The sequence below is a fragment of the Canis lupus genome, chromosome Y, assembly GCF_048164855.1.
Source record: "Canis lupus baileyi chromosome Y, mCanLup2.hap1, whole genome shotgun sequence".
NCBI classification, from domain to species: Eukaryota; Metazoa; Chordata; class Mammalia; order Carnivora; family Canidae; genus Canis; species Canis lupus.
This window is the reverse complement of record NC_132877.1, coordinates 711,458-729,920: the sequence shown is the minus strand read 5'-3', so window position 1 is coordinate 729,920 and position 18,463 is coordinate 711,458.

Genomic DNA, 18,463 nt, shown 5'->3' with positions numbered 1-18,463 from the left:
AGGCAGAGACACAGGCAGAGGGAGAAGCAGGCTCCATGCACTGGGAGCCCGACGTGGGACTCGATCCCAGGACTCCAGGATCGCGCCCTGGGCCAAAGGCAGGCGCCAAACTGCTGCGCCACCCAGGGATCCCCATCTTTGCCTGTTTTTAAAAGAAATTGTAGCCATCGTTATGAAGAGGTAGCCCACTGTGGTTTCATTTTCTTAAAGATTTACATTTTCCTAAAGACTATTGATGTTGAGCATCTTTTTTTATATTTTTTTTATTAAAAATTTTTTTTTAAGATTCTATTTATTTATTCATGAGAATACACAGAGAGGAGAGAGAGAGAGGCAGGGTCAGAGGCAGAGGGAGAAGCAGGCTCCATGCAGGGATCCTGATGTGGAACACGATCCTGGGTCTCCAGGATCACACCCTGGGCAGAAGGCGGGGCTAAACCGCTGAGCCACCGGGCTGCCCCATCTTTTTTTTTTTTTTTAATTAAAGTTTTTTTTTTTTTTTTTTTTTTTTATTTTTTTATTTTTTTTTTTAATTAAAGTTTTATTTAAATTCCGGTCACTTAACATACAGTGTTATATTAGTTTCTGGTGTGCAAGTTGGTGATTCACCAATTCTTCTTTTTCTTTTTTTTTTTGTTTTGTTAAATTTTGTTTATTTATTTGATAGAAAGAGAGAGAGAGAGTGAGAGAGAGCATAAGCAGGGAGAAGGGCAGAGGGAGATGGAGAAGCAGACTCCCTGTGGAGCAGGGGCTCCATCCTAAGACCCTGAGGTCATGACCTGAGACAGCTAACCCTAAGACCCTGAGGTCATGGGGATCCCTGGGTGGCTCAACGGTTTAGCGCCTGCCTTTGGCCCAGGGCGCAGTCCTGGAGTCCCAAGATCCAGTCCCACATCGGGCTCCCTGCATGGAGCCTGCTTCACCCTCTGCCTGTGTCTCTGCCTCTCTCTCTCTCTCTCTCTCTCTATCATGAATAAATAAATAAAAATCTTTACAAAAAAAAAAAAGACCCTGAGGTCATGACCTGAGACGTCTAACCAAAGTGCCCTGTGATTCGGCAATTCTACGGGTTACTCGGTGCTCATCATGACAGGTGCCCTACTGAATCCCCATTACCTGTGTCACCGATCCCCCGACCCACGTCCCGTCTGATCACTATCAGTTTGTTGTCTGTAGTTAAGAGTCTGTTTCTTGGTTTAACTCTCTCTCTCTCTTTTCTTTTGCTCCTTTGTCTTGTTGAAAAGACTTTTCCCAGAAAATGGCCTTGACACCCTCGTTGAACATCAACCAGCAGCCACAAGTCCTACGTAAGGTCTATTTCTGGCCTCACAATTGGATGCCCCTGATACGTCCACCATGACGTATCCGACAACAACCTTCTCATGTTGAAAGCAGCCCTTGTGGAAAGTCTTGAAATCAGGAAGCGCAAGTCCTGCAGCCACCATTCTTCTTCTTCAAGATTGCGTTGGCTACCCTCCATCCATTGCATGTCCATGTGAATTTTAGCGTCGGTTTGTGAATTTCTGCAAAAAACAGGAAACGAAAAGCAAAATCCAAAAACCAAGGCAGCTGGGATTTTGATAGGCATTGCGCTTAATCTTGAAGAGCAATCTCAAGATTTGGGAGGCGCTGCTGTGTTAATAGAGTTTAGGTTTCCAGTCAAACACAGGACGTTTTTTTATCTACTTCGCTCTTCGGCAATGTCTGGTATTTTCCAGCGTGCACGTTTTGCACTCCCTTCATTAAACTATCCCTGACTATTAGACTCTTTTTTGAGGCTACTGAACTTTTTAAATATTAATTTCATCTCAGGGTTGCCCGCTGCACACGCGTGCTTCTGCACTGATCTCGTGTCTTTCTTTTTTTTTTTTTTTTAATGTATTTATGATAGTCACAGAGAGAGAGAGAGAGAGAGAGGCAGAGACACAGGCAGAGGGAGAAGCAGGCTCCATGCACCGGGAGCCCGACGTGGGATTCGATCCCGGGGTCTCTAGGATCGCGCCCTGAGCCAAAGGCAGGTGCCAAACCGCTGCACCACCCAGGGATCCCTGATCTCGTGTCTTTCAACCGGGTTGAATCCATTCATTAGTTTCAATCATTTGCTTGGTGTATTCTTAAGATTTCCTTATTTTTAGGGATCCCTGGGTGGCGCAGCGGTTTAGCGCCTGCCTTTGGCCCAGGGTGTGATCCTGGAGACCCAGGATCAAATCCCACGTCAGGCTCCCGGTGCATGGAGCCTGCTTCTCCCTCTGCCTGTGTCTCTGCCTCTCTCTCTCTCACTGTGTGCCTATTATAAATAAAAAAAAAATAAAAAAAAAACCTTTAAAAAAAATTTCCTTATTTAAAAAAAAATATTTTGTTTATTTATTCATGAGACACACAGAGAGAGGGAGAGACAAGGTAAAGGGAGGAACAAGCTCCCTGTGGGGAGCCCGATGCAGAACTCGATTCCAGGACCCCGAGGTCATGCCCTGAGCCCTGAGCCCTGAGCCGAAGGCAGATGCTCAACCACTGAGCCACCCAGGCGTCCCCCTTAAGATTTTCTATATATATAAGTCATCTGCATATATATAAAAATATATAAAATATATAAAATATATATAAATATTATAATAGTATTATATTTATTATTTATAAATATATTATAAATATTTATATTTATTATACTTAAATATTATTATATCTATTTATAATGATTTATTTTATAAACAAATTATTTGTGATTATTATTTATTATTATTTTTATGATTTATAATATTTATTATAATTATTATTAATATTATTATAAATAAATAAATAAAAAATATAAAATCATATAAAATATATTTTTTTACTTTTGCCTAATTGCCTCCAGCTAGAACCACAATGTCCAATGTCTGTGGCCAGAACAGACGTCCTTGTCTCTTTCCTGATCTTACAGAGAAAGTGTTCAGTGTTCCACTGCTGGGTATGAGGTGAGCTACAGGTGTTCCACACATGGCATTTGCAAGAATGAGGAAGGTCCCCCTGCTTGCGGCTTGTTGACTGTTTTCACTCCGCACAGAGGTGTTGGGTTTGCGTTGACTGTTCCCCGTGCCCGCAGACTTCTCACTCAGCCCCCTTGGGTCTTTATATGTCTTTATTATTTTTTATTTCTTCATAGAAGAAATAAAAGTGATAGAAGTTTATTAAGCAGAGATACAGAAAAAGCTCTCAGAAGTGAGAGGGGTCCCGACAGGGTTCCTCTATTTTTTTATTTCTAAAAGATTTTTGTTTATTTATTTGAGAGAGAGAGAGTGCAAGAGAGTGCAACAACTTACAGTTGAGAAATCCTAGTAGGGGTGTTCGCATGATGTTTGCACTATTTTCCACAGCATTTTGGAAATTTGAAAACTTACATGTAAGCGAAAAAGAATGAAATACTGGGGCACCGGGGTAGCTCAGTGGTTGAGCGTCTGCCTTCAGCTCAGGGCATGAACTTGGAGTCCTGGGATTTAGTCCCTCATTGGGGCTCCCTGCAGGGAGCCTGCTTCTCCCTCTGTCTCTGTCTATGCCTCTTTCTGTGTGAATAAATAAATAAAATCTTTATAAAAAAAAAAGAAAAGAATGAAACATTGGCTTCCATTCCTTTTTTTCCTAATGAGAAAAAGTATTATGTGTTTCTCTGTGTGTCACATTGGGAGGAAAACAGGATGCACGTTTCTTTTCAAGGAAGTCCTGATTGGGGCGGCCAGGGCCTCCATCCATAAATCAAATAAAAGGCCATTGCAGAAAGCCAGTGGCAACATTTAGGAAATGCCAGTTCCCGTAAGATGAATAGGAACACGCATTGGCGCTCCTGGAACTCTTCTGAAAGAGCAGCTACCCTGACCCGTGTTTGGCATCGCATCCCTCAAAGTGAGGATATTCATGCAAATATTAAAAAGCTACGTCCTGGAGGTGTTGTCCGGAAAAGCGGCTGTAGCAGCTCCCCTGATATCACTTGTAGAATAGGGAAGTGGGGCCCGTTCCTGGATGTGCAGCCCATAAAACGGAAGCAAAGGTTGACAGAGGGCTTGCTAGGCTCTCTGTGTCATCCTCTGTCCCCCTCCCCACACGCTCTGGAGAGGAGGCACAGAGCTACTCCACGGAAAGTCTCTGCACAGCAGGGACGCGTTGTGCTTTCCCCTGAACAGATGCAGCTGCGGGACATTCTCATGGAAACGTGCACGCCCACCCCTCCTGGGGAGTTCACACCCAGCCCTGAATGTCACGGGGACTGGCCTCCTTTCCCATGTAGAAAGACCACTGAGATATACACAGAGCTGGGGGCCCTCGTCATGACGGTGGATGCCTCTTCCTGTGGCCTTTTCCACTATAGACAGACCTTCCTGTGTGATTAAACTGTGCTTTGTGCTGTTTCACACCAGACCCTCACATGGGGACCCCAGTGGCCCCCTGTCTCCATGGAACGCTCCTTGTAGACTGTTGGCCAACAGGCCATAGACCAGGACTTCTCCCCTGGGGGAGATTTTGCTCTTGCTGACCCCTCACCTCCAGGGGACACCTGACAGTGTCTGGGGAGAGTTTTGGTTGTCATGGTAGAGCTGGGGGTGCTACCGGGATCCTGCGAGTGGACACCAGAGATGATGCTCAATATCCCAGGATGCTCAGGATGCCTCACATCAGAGAGTTGTCCAGCCCCAGATGTCAGCAGTGCTGAGGCTGAAACACCTTGGCCTAGCCTGTGGGACTGTATGTCTGTCTATCTATCTATCTATCTATCTATCTATCTATCTATCTATCTATCCATGCACGCATCCATCATTTCTCTTAATCTATCTATCCATCCATCCATTATATCTATCCATCCATCCATCATCTATTCATCCATCCATCTCCATCCATCCATCCATCCATCCATCCATCCATCCATCCATTCTGTCTACCCATTCATTCATCCATCCATCCATTATATCTATCTATCCATCCATCAATCCATCCATCTGTCCATCCACCCATCATATGCACCATATCCATCATATCTATCATATCTATCCATCCATCCGTCCATCCATTCATCATCCATCATATCATCTATTTATTTATCTGTCTATCATCCATCCATCCATCCATCCATCCATCCATTATATCTATCTATCCATCCATCACCATCCATCCATCCGTCTGTCCATCCACCCATCATATGCACCATATCCATCATATCTATCATATCTATCTATCCATCCATCCATTCATCATCCATCATATCATCTATTTATCTGTCTATCATCCATCCATCCATCCATCCATCCATCCATTCATCCATCCATCCATCCACCAAGCTATCATCCCTGTATCTGTCTACAGCGATCTTTCAAAACTGGTGATGAATTTGCTCCTAGGGGACATTGGACAATGTCTAGGACATTTTTGTTTGTTTGAACTGGGAACGGGATGCCTCTGACATCTGAGGGGTGGAGATCAGGGACTAGAGACGCTGCTCAACACCCTGTAGCACCCAGGATGCCCCACCTCAGAGAGTGGCCCAGCCTAGATGTCCATGGTGCTGAGGCTGAGACCTGTTCTGGGTGCTTGGTGATAGTCATTTGCCCGTCTGCCACCACAGGCTCCCTTCCCCTCCCCCATGGTCATTCAGACCCTCCCTTCCACTGTGTCCCTCCAGACAGGAAGGGGGGGTCAGTCCCCATCATTCTTCCAGAGTGGGGCAGAGGTGAGGTGGGCAGCTACTCACTCAGAAGCAGGACGTCAGCAAGCTTTCTGCGGAGGGTATAGCTCTGGCTACTTGTAACCTCTACTTTCCCAGAAATAGAAGCAGATTAGACACATGTTTCCAAATAGCCTCAGGCAGGATTTCTCAACTTCCTGACTGCCAGCAAGCAAGTGAGCAAGTGGGCCTCAGCACTTCCTGGAGAGGCATGCAGCAGCCCCGTCTCCTTGGGGTCAGGGAGCAGTGGGTTCAATGTTCTCTACGGGGGAACAAGAGTGCGGGGCTGGATTTCCACGTGCTGCTCCTGCACCTGAGAGCTTCCTCATCCCTCCTGTGAAGCTGAGGCTCCCCCTACCCTGGGAAGCCAGACGCAGGGACAGACTTGGAGGCTCCAAAAGTGTGCGGAGCAGAGCCTGCACCTTGTTGACTCTTTCCTGCTAAGGAAGATTTGCAGCCTCGCTCAGGACTTCCAGGGTGGACAGTGAGTGCTTGGACTGAATGTGTCCCCCAGAGTCACCTGTGGAGGCCTGACCCCCAAGGAGGTCACGAGACCGAGAGGGACCTCGGGGAGGAGATTAGGTGTAGATGAGCTCAGATTGGTGGGTCCCCGTGGTGCGATTCTTGTTCTGGTGGGTACAGGATTTGACTAAATATCAGAGCCACACTCTGTAGTGACCTGAATACACACATGCTGCCAAATACTTTCATGTCTCATACACATTACATTTATGAGTTATGAATATTACATATATTCATGCAATATATATAACATGTACATTATTGCCTTGTGTATTACAATATTTTCTATTTTACTTCATACATTATATATTTATAGTGTACAGAATAGATATTTTTTGTAATACATATATTTTATATATATTGCACATATATATATATATTTTTAAGATTTTATTTATTTATTCATGAGAGACACAGAGAGAGGCAGAGACACAGGAAGAGGGAGAAGCAGGCTGCTTGCGGTGACCCCAACGTAGGACTCGATCCCAGGACCCCGGGATCATACACTGAGCTGAAGACAGATGCTCAACCAACCACTGAGCCACTCAGAGGCTCCCATATGTATTATATAATGTATACTTTTATGTGATAGATGTATCACACTTTATATATTACACATATTTACATATATTTATAGTATATGATGCATACTTTAATGTAATAATGTATCACACTTCATATACTATATATATTTATGTTCTATAATGTATAGTTTTATGCCATAGATACATTACAATTTTACATTTATTTATATATCATATATAATAAAATACTTTAATGCAACATATAAATTACATTTTGTGTACAATACGTATATTATATACTTTTAGGTAACAGTTATATTATACTTTATATACTTTATATATATACTACATATATATACTTTATATAATATATATACTACATATATCCTTTTATGTACTATATACTACATTTTATATATTACATACACACATATACTCATGTCTATGAATATGTAATAGAAGGCATAGACTTAGTATAATATTCATTACGTAATTTATATTATATTTTATATCCAACATATATTATGTATTATATATTATGCACAAATTATAATGTACATGCTTGTATGCAATACGTGGTCTATTATAAATATATTTATTTAAAAATGTCATGTAGGGATCCCTGGGTGGCGCAGCGGTTCAGTGCCTGCCTTTGGCCCAGGGCGTGATACTGGAGACCCGGGATCGAATCCCACGTCGGGCTCCCGGTGCATGGAGCCTGCTTTTCCCTCTGCCTATGTCCCTGCCTCTCTCTCTCTCTCTGTGTGACTATCATAAATAAATAAAAAAATTAAAAACAATAAAAATGTCATGTATACTCTTGTATATATGTTTTATAATTTGCATACATATATTTATATATTATATATGTAATACATATTACATTTTACATACATATATTCATATATATGCTTATGTAATAGAAAATACACTTTAATATTCATTATATAATACATATTATATTGTATATATCACATACATTATATATTATGTATATATTATATAAATTTTCACTTTTAAGAAACATAATCTATTATGTACTTATAGTTTTATTTAATCAATCACATATGTACTTTTATTTATTTATTTTTTATATATATATTTTTATATACTTTTATATACTATATTTTGTATATGATATATATGTATGCATTTTATGTAATAGATGGTTGGTTATATTTTATATTTTTTAACCCGAACTCAAGTGTCATTCCACTCAGATCTTTGTGACTTTGGCCGGTTTAATCCTTTAAGGAATCGCTACACACAGAGTGTCTGTTTTATACCCTCCCAGGTACACAAATGTCATTTTAGGGAGCAATTAACCACGAAGCCCATTGAATCTGCTTGGATAAAACGATTCCACGTGTCAGCCGTCTTCTTTGTTATTTTTTTAGATTTCTTTTTTTTGTCATGAAATTTGTCACTTTGACTTGGGCAAGGCTTGGGTGTTTCACAAGAGTTTATCTCGAACGCCGGTGCCTCAGTTCCTGCCCTGGCTGCGGAGATTTTGACGCGCTTGTTACCCAGAAGAGGACGCTCCGGCTTCTAAGTAATCATCAGCTGCTGATGGGGCTTCTCCGGAAGCCCCCCGCGGGCAGAGGAGGATGTTGGCACCAGGGCAGGTGCACCTCGATTTCTCAGGGCGTCTCCTTGGGCTGAGCAAGGTGATGCTCCCTGCTTCTAGAGAGCAGAGAAGGAACAGACGCTAGGGGTCCCTGGTCTCCGCCTCCAGGCCCCACCTTGAGTGATTCACGCAGGAGTGAATCTTGCACAAAAAGGCACGTGGCACTCTGATGTGCAGGTGAGGCCACGCTCCTGTGGCTCCAGCACATTGGGAGCATCTGCAGTATCCGGGGCCTACCAGGTGGCAGAAGGAAGAGCACGTGCTCGGGCATCTCGAGCCGGAGAATCTAGGGAGATGGCCTCTCTCGGTCTGTCTACTGAAAAGCATCAGGTGCAAACATTATCCATGTTACGTGGTTTTAACAAGAATCTTCTGCGTAGCCGCGGATGCAGGCACCCAGCTCGTGGGCTGTTTCTTTATCAGCGACTGAACCAACGGAAGATAGTCGCTCGGGTGTCCTGGTTAAAGACACGAGGTTCTCTGGAGGGGGGTGAAGAGCACCCCGCCAAATTCATGTCAACCTGGGACCTCATCATGGGGCCTTATTTGGGGATACGTCTTTGCAGATGGAATTAAGCGAAGGATCTGAGATGAGCTCGTCCTGGATGAGGGAGGCCCGATGTCCAATGACAAGTGTCCTTGCAAGGGACAGAAGAGGAGACACAGACCCCGAGGAGGACGGAGGCGGAGACGGGAGGGACGCGGCCACCAGTTCAGGGACGTCTGGGGCCCCAAATGTTGGAAGAGGCAGGAGCGACCCTCCGCTGGATAATAATGGTAATAATAAAAAATCGGAAAAAAACATTAAGGTCAGTGGATGTAAGTAGGATGTGTTCCGGAAGTAGCAAGACCCTTCCTTGTCTTCTGCTGTATTTTAGAGAAACAACTCAAGAGTCTTACTACAAGTGAGAGGAGCACAGAAATAAATCCACAAATATGGGAAACTGGGGTTAAAGTGGTGGAGACGGTAGCCTGGTGGAGGCACAGCGCACACTCCCCGCTCAGCGCAGGGAAGAGGACGCGCCACCCCGCCGCCTGCCATCGGCAGCCAAGCAGGTTCCCTCGCTCCGGGCCCGGCGGTACCTCATCCAATAGGTGGTAGCGGTCCTTCAGCTGGAGGTTAAACCATGACCCCCGTTAACGTGGAGCTGGGTGAGGGGCTTCTAGAACTGTCCATATAGTGCAAGATGGAAAAACTCATCTCAGCCTGTCCATCCCCTGGACCCTCCGTGTATCCCTCCAGGAGGGACAAGGCTCCGGGGACCCAGGTCAGCCTGTCCTTCCCCTGGACCCTCCGTGTGGCCCTCCAGGAGGGACAAGGCCCCAGGGACCCAGGTCAGCCTGTCCTTCCCCTGGACCCTCCGTGTGACCCTCCAGAAGGGACAAGGCCCCGGGACCCAGCTCAACCTGTCCGTCCCCTGGACCCTGCATGTGGCCCTCCCTCCAGGAGATAGCCCTGGGAACACAGGTCAGCTTGTCCTGTCCTACTAGGGATTGTGACCCTCCTGGGGGTACAGCTGGGACCGTGCCCGGGTGCCCCTGGGGTGTCATCACCTGCTCCTCTGTCCCGTCCCCTCCGTTGCATTCACCGGGCCCAGCTCAGCCCCTGCATCTGCCCACTAGCAGGGCTCCGACCCGCCTCCCTGCGGGGTGTCCCGGAAGTGGGGGCAGGTGGGCCCCAGTCCCTGTGCCTTCCCGCCCTCACTCACTTAAGCTCCTAACTTTTGCTTTGAGCCGAACTTCCCCAGATTTTCAGAGAGAGAGAGAGAGAGAGAGAGAGAGCGAGCGCTACTGACCCCTAGTGACCAAAACTTCCCCCCAACGGCAAAGACGGGGCTTGGTGGCGTCTGGGGATGAGGAAGCGGGCGCCTGGCACTGGGTGGGAAGGGGCTCTTCAGCCCCTGGGGACCCAGTCTCAGTGGCGGGAGCTCTAGGACCCCCGGCCGGCCGCACCCACGAGCGAAGCCTCTAGTCGCCGCCGGACAGCGGGTTTAGTAACAACCCCACTAAATTTAATACTGAAACCCTGAGGCCTGGTGCCTGGGATAGTGACCCTTTTTGGAAATAGGGTTGTTTTTTTTTTTTTTTTCTTTTTCTTTTTCTTTTCTTTTTTTTTTTTTTTTTTTTGCAGATTCCTAATTTGTGAGGAGACATTGGACACTTCCAGCCGTCCCCCCTCAAATTTTTCGAGGTCAAGTTCTGGGACAGGAGAACCTCAGCCCGCCTTCCTGAGACTCTGGGTTTGAAGTGCCCGCAGGTGAAAGGCGAGCCCGCGCGTGTCCCTTTCGGTATTTCCCTTATAAATACCTGCATTTAAGGCCAAATGCCCTCAGGACAAGTGATTTTTTTTTTTTAATTATTTCTTTTCCGGGGGACTTTGCTGCCACCTGATGGCCGTACTTTGTGTTCTGGTCACTGAGAAGTTGACTCAGCACTTTGCGGGTTTTAATAGTTTTTAGGTAAGAACAATGGACCCTGGACTGAGGGGTTTAAAGAAGCGGGAATGCATCGTCCCCCAGCTCTGGGGACCTGAGTCTGAGGTCCAGGGGGGACACGCTCCCTCCGGAGGCTCCGGGGAGGGGCCCTCCCGCCTCTTCGGGCGTCCCCGGGCTGGTGGCCGCAGCCTTCCGGCCTCCACCTCCGTCCTCCTTAAATTGTCTCCAGTGCCCGGGTCCCTTCCAGCTTGTTTTCAGGGCTTTGCCTCGATTTGGAAGTTTTGGTCACTAGGGGTCAGTAGCTCGCTCTCTCTCTGTCTCCGAAAACCCGGTGGGCCCGGGCGAGCCGAGTGCTCTGCAGACCAACGATGGATGAGGGGTGGTCACCCCGGGAGGGGCATCCTCCCTGTCACGGGTGTGACGCCCCCTCGTTACCCGAGCGCACCCGGGAGGGGCTGGGGTGTTCTCACCACCCGAGGACACGGAGTTTCCCCCCACCTGTTACACGCAGAGCTGGTTCTGCAAGTTTGTGCTTTTTGTGTTTTCAATAAGAAATTAGCATCCTTATCTCCCCGGGTGTCTCCAGCGGAAATCACCCCCGGGCCCCTCGCCTTCCCGCGTCTCTGCTCCTAGAAAAACCTTGGCAGAGCTCGGAGAAGCGGGATGCACCAGAGATGCCTGGGGCTTGGCTCCCCTTTGTCACTTATCTGAGGATCCCCAGACTCACCTCAAATGTCCATCACTCACCTTGAGGCCCCCAGAATCACCCCAGGTTTCCATCTGTACCCCAAGTCCCCCCCACTCATCCCGAATTTGCACCATTCCCCTGAGAACGCCTGCATCACCCCAAACGTGCACAACTCTCCCCAGAGACACACAGGTTCACCCCCAAATGTTCATTGTGCACCCACATCCCCGTTCCTGCCAAATTCCCACCACTCACCCTGAGACCCCGAGGGTCACCCCAGGTTTGCATCACCTACCCCCAAACCCTCAATTTGCCCCAAACTTGTGCTAGCAAAGGTTTTTGTAGCTGAAGAATCAAATAACACGTGCCTGTGGGAGAGACCCCAGAAGGCCACCCTCTCCCCCCTCCCCCGGATGTGACCAAGGTCACCATGTTAGGGACAAAAGCAGAGGGTGGACGCGATGGGGGAGCAGGGAGGTCTGGGGGAGGTCCGCAAGCGGAGCCAAATCCAGGCAGCCCTCCCGGAGGAGAGCTACCAGGCTTCAGACCCCTCCCCTGCTTCCTGTTCCCCAAGGGGAGACCCTCCCCTTTCAAATGCAGATTTCCTTATCAGTGCAGAAGCGCCTCGCCGCTGCCACCGCGGATGCCCGCTGCTGTGTCTGCACTTTCTTCAAAATAACGGACTCCAGATAGTCAATGTGGCAAAGATGCAGATCTCAGGGAGGAAAAGTTATCTCCCCTACGTTTCCGTTACTCATTACCCCACCCTCAGCTCCCTTCAGAAGCTTCCAGACTCACCCTCAATTTCCATCCCTCACCCCAGAGACCCCAGACTCACCCCGAATTAACATCCCTCAGCTCAGAGAGACCCCAGATGCACCCTGAATTCCATAGGTCACCTCAAAGACCTCAGACTCACCCCGTATCTCCATCCCCCCAGCCCAGGAAGCTCTAAGTCACCCCCAGTTTCCATTATTCACCCCACATACCCCCAGACTCACCCAAAATTTCCATACATCACCATAGAAAATTTCAACTATGAATTTCCATCACTCATCCCAGAGACACCCAGACTCACCCCAAATTTCCATCACTCCCCCCGCCAAGACCCCAGACACCCCCCTCCAGTTTCTACCAGTCACCCCAGAGACCCCAGACTACATGATCCCAAATCAGGGTCCGGTCCACAATTCCCTTCTTGCCGTTTCTTCCCTGATGTGCCTCTGAAAGCATTTTTTGGTTTCTACGGCTTTTGAAACCGGAGCGCAGAGGGGATTCCTGAGTCCTAGAAACTGTTGCTGTGCTGCTTCCGGACCCGCCGGCAGATTATTAACACGGGGTCATGATCCTCCGGGGCTACTCTGTGGGATTTCCAGATCCTGCCCCCGGGGGAGGGGAGGGCAGTGACGTCCCACTGAGCTGCATGACCAAAGGTTGGAGAATGTCCAACTCTGCTTCTCCAGCACGTTAAAAATAATAATAAAAGCAGACAAAAACCCAATAAAATCCACGTCTCCCTTTGCCAGACACGCTCCTATAGGGTCTTCTGATGAACACAGGTCAACAGCCTCCAAACGCTTAAAATTACTTTCCACCCAGAGTCCTTAGATTTAAGTGAAATGGATAAATGAGTGGGCCACCCTCTGAGTGAAGCCACGTCGATATTGCTCTGGGGTCTAGGCATTTGGGGTGAGAGAGGAGCAATGCACGCCCAACAATGATCAGGATCATTGCTTCGAGGGCCCATTTCTTGTCGTCCTATAGTAGGTGCAAAATGTGCTTCCTTTTCAAGGCTGCATCATGTTCCAGCGTATGGACCGCGTCCTATTTACTCATGACCTCGTCAGAGGTCAATTCTCCCCTCCCCACGTGGTAAGAGGGGTGTGCAGATCCTGACCCAAGTGGCCCTGCATGGGTCACGTCCACCGTGTCCTGTAGATATTTTGCTGATGGTGTAGCCTCATGGTGTCCTCCATGACCCTCCTGCATGAGTAGATCCGGTTGGCCAACCCCTTTGGTTTGCTAGCTTGGGGTATTGGTGTCTCCATTCCACGAGGGCATGTTACCCGCGGGCAAGACATCCTTGGGTGGTCAACTACTTGTCACCCAGCATGGGCAAGCGCCCTTGGATTTTACGATATCATTGGATTTATTGACCCAATCTCTCCTGATTGGCGGATGCTTTTGGTTCCCCAATGGATAGACACGAAATACTTAAAAGTCCCCCAAGGAAAGAAGCCATAGGTTTCTCTTACCTTCTTCCACAATGTTTCCGCAGCAAATCCTGTGGAATGGGGCAAAATTCATTTGCTGATGAGGGTCTCCAATTTAAGAGGGTCAGGATTTTATTTATTGTCCGAAAGCTCTACCCAAGACGGCTTGCCCCTCCATGGCCTCGGAAGTTCTCTAGAAGGAGGGAGAAGAACAGGGCAGCCTGGGTGGCTCAGTGGTTTAGCATCTGCCTTCGGCCCAGAGCTTGAGCCTGGAAACCCGGGATCGAGTCCCACGTCGGGCTCCTTGTATGGAGCCTGCTTCTCCCTCTGCCTGTGTCTCTGCCTCTCTCTCTCTCTCTCTATCTATCTCTGTGTCCCTCATGAATAAATAAATAAAATCTTAAAAAAAAAAGGAGGAAGGAGAACAAAACCAACAGCTAGCACTCATTAAGACATCTTCATGTGCTTGAAGCTAAGTGCTAACACGCCTGACATGTCAGCCCCCTGTCACTTCCACTGTTGAGTGAGAAGAAACTGGGGCAGATCCTGACAAAGTGGCTTGATCTATGTGACTCAGACACCAAGAGGAAAGCAGGCATCCAGAGAATCAACTGTGTGTACACACACATATATACATATTTATATACATTTACATAAATGTATATTTATACATACATATATAACTGTTTTAAGGAATTACTTCACGCACATGTCGACCTAGTAAGTCTGAAATCTGTAGGGTAAGCCAGCAGGCCGGAAACTCAGGCAGGATTTCTTTTTCGCAGCCTTGAGGCAGCATTAGTTTCTGCATCTGGAAACCTCCATTTTTTTTTAATTGAGACCGTGCCCTGATTGGATGAGACCCACCTACCATATGGAGGGTGATGGATCGAAACTCAACTGGTAGTAGATGTCAACCTCACTATGACCAATATGCTCCTCCAACCACTGGCCCCTGAGCTCTCTATGGGTGTCCTGCCCTGTGCCCATGTAGGCCAGCATCTTGCCCTCACATTACGGGACACTTTTCAATGTCTGGGGACATTTTTGTTGCCACAATTTTGGAGGGCTATTGGCAGCTGGTAGGTGGAGACCAGAAATGGTGCTCAGCACCCAACAGAGCACAGGATGCCCCACATCAGAGAGTCATCCAGCCCCAGATGTCAGCCATGCTGAGGCTAAGTCCTACCCTAGCACGAGAGACCCTATCTATCTATTTATCCATCCATCCATCCATCTATCCATCCATCCATCCATCCATCCATCCATCCATTCATTCATATCTATATCCATCCATCCATCCATCCATCCATCCATCTCTATATCTATCCATCCATCCATCCATTCATATCTATATCCATCCATCCATCCATCCATCCATCCATCCATCTCTATATCTATCTATCTATCTATCTATCTATCTATCTATCTATCTATCATCTATCTATAGATGTTGATAGCAGCTCTATTCATAATTGCCAAAACTTGGAAGCAACCATGGTGTCCTTCAGCAGGTGGATGGATAAACAGACTGTGGCCCATCCCGGCAATGGAATTATTCCACACTAAAGAGAAATGACCTTTCGAGCCATGAAAAGATATGGAGGATCCTTAAATGCATGTGAATAAGTGAAAGAAGCCAGTCTGATAAAGCCCCATCCTGTATGATTCCAACTCTAGGACATTCTGGAAAACTCAAAATCATGGCGACAGAAAAAAAAAAAAGAACAGTGGTCATCAGGGGTTCAGTGTGGGGAGGAATGAGTGGCTGGAGCACAGAGGATTCTTAGGGCAGTGAAGACATCCTGTATGCTACTATGACAATGGGTCCATGTCATTGCACATTTGTCCAAACCCTTAGGATGGGCACTGCCAAGAGAGAAAGTTAATATAGACTATTATTAACTATTTAGTTAATAACAATGTATCAGTGTATTAACAACCTCACATCAAAACTTCATTGATAAAAGTCAATGTATTAATGATAATGTATCAATTACTGGCTCACCTGCTGTAACAAATGTCGCACACAAATGCAAGATCTTAACAATGGGGGAAATATGTGTGTGAGCACATGGAAACTCCCTGTACTTTCCGCTCAACTTTGCCATAAACCCAAAATCACTCTAAAAATAATTAAAAAAAAAGCCACTTCTGCAGGTTCCCTCCCCACTCCTTCCTCTTGTCTTCATGAATCTTCTGGAGTTGGCGGCTGCAGTTGTCTGCATAGTCCCCGTAGGAGTTTCTCCTGTGAGTTATAGCACCGGGAGCAGATTCTATGGGGAGAGCATGAGAGCATGTGACCAGAGAACGAGGAACATTGACTTATGATGATTCTGACTCATGTCTGTTGAGGGGTTTGCAGTTTTTTCTGGGACTTGAACTTTTGAAAAAGGTTGTGGGGTCAGCGCCCAGCCCACTGAGTGTTGGGATGAAATAGGAGATGGGGACGGGTTGCTGACCAGAGTGTGGTTCTTGACCTGGGTTCTGCCCACCATGGAAAAAGGCCATCGGGCAGCCCGGGTGGCTCAGTGGTTTAGCGCCGCCTCAGGCCCAGGGCCTTTCATGATTTCACCCAGCCACCCAACCATGCATCCATCAATTCATTTATTCATTCACGTATCCATCATCCATCTATCTATCCAGGCAGCCGTCTATCCATCCATTATCCATGTACTTATTATCCATCCATCCACTCTTTCACCCTTCCATTCATCCTTTTATTCATCCATCCACGCATCCGTCCTCTCCTCCATCCATTCATCTGTCTACTCATCCACCTATTCATTCATCCACATACTCATTCATGCATCCATCTATTCCCTCTATCAACTTTTAGGGTCATACACTTTCTGTGTGTTGGACACAGGGTGGACACCATGTTCCTGGGAGGTGTAGACCCAGACTGACAGAGCCCTACTACATCAATCATCATCACACTCTATTTATTTAGGCCTCCGCCTAGCTAGTGGAGGCCTAAATTAACAAAATTAACTTGTAAGTTTGTGTATGAGACTTTATCACAATACAAATGGAAAAGTTTTCCTTAGTCCAATTGTATTTCCTTCATCTAGGAAAAGTCTGGAGAACTGGTTTAGTTCTCCCATAGTTACCCAGGACATTGGATGGCAACTTGACCCTGTCCTGGTACTTCTGTGAGAAGCAAGACTGGCTTGGGTTGGGGGTGAGTGGGATGGAACAGGGGAAGTCAGGATACTGGGATGGAGGTCAAGAGCAACAGCTCCTGTTCAACTCTCATTGGGAAGATCCTGTTGTTTGTTTAGGGAATGTTATTCAGCACAAGCATGATATTGTAATTATGTGGCCCAGAAAAAACCATGCAGTTAAGGAGTCTCAGTTTTCTTTGATTTGTGATGTCAGCATTGTACGCAGGTCCGTGCTCCATGTGGATGGTCGGTGTTGGCCAGTCCTTGAAGAAGAAAGGGGAACAGACATAACCGTAACATAAGCACATGTGGACAAGGCTCCCTTCCCCCAGGTCAAGACATGTGTAGCCCCATGTCTCTTCATGCACCCTCCAAAGTCAACTCTCCCGCCACTCTAGAAGGTTCTGGATAGGACCTTGTGCCTCTGCCCATCTTCCAATCCCTACTAAAACAAGTGAAATACTAAGGGGACTTTTCACATGGTCCTGTAATATAAAAACCCTGCTGTCCAAATGCCTCTCTCCCAGTGCAGTCCCCTCACTGGGGTGGGGCCATGTTTCTCTTATGTAATATTAAGTAAACTTGGACAGGTTTCTGCTCAGAGATAAATCTGATAGCTAACCACATTGCTCACGATTTCCAGCTGCACCTATGCCTTTTCACGATTACATCTAGCGTGTTGGGCAGATTTAGAAATAAAGCCAGCCCGGGTCAAGATAAGAGATCATTTCATCGTGTACATTCTGACACAGTTAAGTACAGAAGAAGCTTGACATGAAAGGCTAGTGGAGGCTTAACCATGTCTAGAGGCAATTGTCATTGCCATAAACAGTTGTTATCTTGAGACGATGTAAGAATTAAGTATCTCTTTTGGAAATAACACTAAACCTTATTAAAAACAGATGATGACCGTAGAACAATCAAAATGAGTGTGACTGCTTTACAGCAACTCTCAGAGAGAGGTGGAATCCTGTTCCTCTCCTCTTGAGTCTGGGCTGGCTCCTTGCCTGCTTTGGCCAATGGGAAGTGCTGGAAGTGACAGGTGTGCCATCCAGAACATTCCATCCAATCAAGTCTTCCAGTTGGTTGAAGGTCCCACTCAAGCTTTTGGCTGGTAGTCAGCTGAGCTGCCAGGGGTATGAATGGGCCATCCAGAACATTCCACCTAATCAAGTCTTCCAGTTCGTGAAGGTCCCACTCAAGCTCTTGGCTGATAGCTGAGGTGCCAGGGGTATGAATGGGCCATCTAGAACATTCTATCCAATCAAGTCTTCCAGTTGCCTAGAGCTTCAGCCACCACCAAGTAGAGCAGTTGAGTCCTGTTAACGCTCAGAATCCAGAGACATAACAACAGCTGGGTGTTCATCTAGGCTACTACATTTTATTTATTTATTTATTTATTTATTTATTTATTTATTTATTTAATTTTATTATTTTTTTTTTGCTACTACATTGTAGCTGATTTCTTCCATGTAGATAACCAAAATAAATAAGCAAAATACCACTTACATCAGGATGCGTGAAAACAAATACATGAAAGAAATAAGAGAAGCTTATTCTTCAGAGAAGTGGTGACATTTTTAGCTACATGCAAATCAATG